Raw genomic sequence first — 2,929 nt, forward strand, 5'->3', positions numbered from 1 at the left:
GTGAAATCTGGTAAAGAACTGCATCACCTAAGTTACTCAGGTGAGCGATGTGGCCCATGGGCCTCTTGTTTAATTTTTGGGGGTTGGGGGAGGGGTCCACAATATCTACTATATTTAAGTTTCAATATCCTATAGATCATAAATTTCACATTACTTTGGGATACATTTCTTGTTTCAATTCATCTGTTTAATTAATAGCAATTGTAAATACCGAGTAATAATTTCTGTAGATTGAATTTAAACTGTTTTAAATGTAAATGGTAAACTTTCAAGCATAATGACTAGCAATTTTTCTAACGATTATAATATCTGACATATACAACTACAAAGAAACTTTTCCAAACTTAAATCATCTTTTGTTAAATTCTAATGAAAGATTTATCATCATGTATTTTATACATATAGATCAGCAGCAACAAAAAACAGATGATCAAAAGAAAATTGAAAGTACTGAAAGTGCTTGTAGAATGGACCAATTACAATGGAAAGGTATATTTCTAGGTTACGGTAAAACATTAAATGCTTGGTAAGAAGGATTTTATTTTCATGATTTAAATCTAAAGGATCTCTTGATTTTCCCTTTGGGATGTTGTTAGATGTTAGTGTAGCAAGTATGCGAGCGGATCACACATGGGTTAGGGGAGTTAGAACCCTAACCCATCTAATTTTAATTAGATTGAATCGTACACAGTCATGTATATTTCCTTGTTAAGGATAATTAAGACAACATGTTGAACTTCTTAGTTTTCAAATATTGTTGTGTTCAAATTTTCAAACTACTCAGATGATTTTTTTGTGGAATGGAATTTTTATTAAAGTCCTAAATTGATAAAAAGAAAATATGTAAAATCATTTAAATTGGAACTTTTCAAAGAGTGATAAAGATGATTAAAATTTGTATAAATTATTATTCAGAGACAAAAACTGTTCAAAAGGACTACAAACGTCAACCACAGAAGTTGCCAATCACTCAAGAGTTCAACAGGAGACAAGGTATTCACTTCATTTTCCTTTAATTATTATTTTTCTTTACTACGTCTTATAGTCGCCCGAGTTGCGCAGCGGTTAAAACGCGTCTGTCGTAGAGTTGAGAAGTAAGGAGTTGATCCTTACGCCGCGGGTTCGTATCCAATTGGTGGACGTGGAGAAAGGTCTTTCAGACTAGACCGTATAAATCGAGTCCCGTGTCACAGTTCTACTCAGTAGCCCCGAGTGCCGAGCGTCAGTCAAAATCTGTAGGACTGCTTTTTTACCAATGTGTTATGTAAATAATAAATTCTGTGCACTGATTTCAATTTTAATTTACCAAGAATTTTTTCATAAAGGGTGTATAATAGATGTTTCAGTTGTTCAATTGTTATTGACATGTAGTATTTAATTACAAAATTGAAAATGTTTAATCAATATAATATACTAATCCAGGCACGTAGAAACAGGGAGGGCAGGAGGGGTGGCCCACTTTTTTTCCAAACAGTACTTTAACTATAGGAAATGTTCATTGAAAGGGTGGTTAACCCCCCCCCCACTTAATATATAGGAAATTGATATCAGGGAAATGTAGTATGAAATGCAAAAGAACGGGTACTGAAAGAAGTTGGCATTGGGGAAAAGTTGGCCTCTTACCCCACCACCACCACAACCACCACCACCAAATAGGATTTTCGAGTTTCGGCAATTTTTTTTTCCTTTTTAAATTTTTCAGGTAAGTCAAAAAAAAATTCTCTAGCTGGCCCCCTCATTTCAAAAACGATGCTTCATGGCTGTTATCTGTGTAATATTCATTTTTTAAAAATAAAACATCGTAGCACTCTACATGTACAAAACGGTTTTTTCTGCATTACAGGTCGTTTGTGTAGACCCAAAGAAAAGTGCTTAAAGGATAACGTATATGCATCTCTTGAAATTGGATCAACCTTTTCTGGATACAGTTATTGTTTTGGCAACAACGAAAAAACGTTCATTCCTTATTGGTGTTCGGGGTTTTCGGGGCATAGAAGTCAATATACGCCAACCTCGGTTGTTCTTGATAATTTGGGAGAAGCTAATTCGTTCGGTTATGAAGCAGAAGATTTTTACTCTGAGAATTCTGGGATTTTTTTAAATAAATACTTCTTTTTTAGACGCTTTACATTGGAATTTTTAAGGAAAATCTCCGAAGAAGACTTGGTAAGTTACCTTTATTTGGTGTGGATATTGCTCACATTTCAAGCGGATTAGACGGATTTGTCTTGGAGTTCAGATTCTAGAACGCAGTTCGCAATTCAAAAGTAAATTGCGTTCTATAACGCAGTTCGCAATTCAAAATTTTAACTTACGTTGTGTGCTATGAAATTTTGAGGGTGGAGTACTAGGTGTCAGATTCCACTTCTATGAAAAAATGGTGATGGTACCATCTCTAGGTTCCGAGAAGTTGCCCCCCCCCCAGGTTTTAGCCCTACTATCTAATACTATACGAATAAACATCGGGCTCGGAGACATCGAAGTCCCCTACCCTAGACTCTGAAATTTTGAGGGTTGGGTACTAGGGGTCAGATACCTCTTCTTTGAAAAAATGGTGATGGTACCATCTCTAGGTTCCGAGAAAACTGGCCCCCCCAGTTTTTAGCCCTTCTATATAATACTATACGAATAAACAACGGGCACGGAGACATCGAAGTCTCTTTTCCTGGGGTCTGAAATTTTGAGGATTGGGTACTAGGGGTCAGATACCACTTCTTTGAAAAAATGGTGATGGTACCTATTCTAGTTTCCGAGAAATTGCCCCCCCCCCGAGTTTTTAGCCCTACTATATAATACTATAAAAATAAACATCGGCCTCGGCGACATCGAAGTTCCCTACCCTGGGGTCTGAAATTTTAAGGGTGAGGTACTAGGGATCAGATACCACATCTATGAAAAAATGGTGATGGTACAATCTCTAGTTTCCGAG

At 36.3% G+C, this 2,929-nt stretch overlaps 1 long non-coding RNA gene across 1 annotated transcript; it reads left to right on the forward strand.

Annotated features, from left to right (window-relative positions):
- Positions 1 to 429: 429 nt before the first annotated feature.
- LOC134266131 (uncharacterized) lies at positions 430 to 1,921 on the forward strand. Its single transcript, XR_009991898.1, has 3 exons — positions 430 to 489; positions 916 to 993; positions 1,844 to 1,921. It is a non-coding gene; the product is annotated as an uncharacterized LOC134266131 (long non-coding RNA).
- Positions 1,922 to 2,929: the final 1,008 nt, after the last annotated feature.

Source organism: Saccostrea cucullata, unplaced genomic scaffold (assembly GCF_032062105.1).
Source record: "Saccostrea cucullata isolate Sc308-1 unplaced genomic scaffold, CSIRO_AGI_Scuc_v1 ctg1135, whole genome shotgun sequence".
NCBI classification, from domain to species: Eukaryota; Metazoa; Mollusca; class Bivalvia; order Ostreida; family Ostreidae; genus Saccostrea; species Saccostrea cuccullata.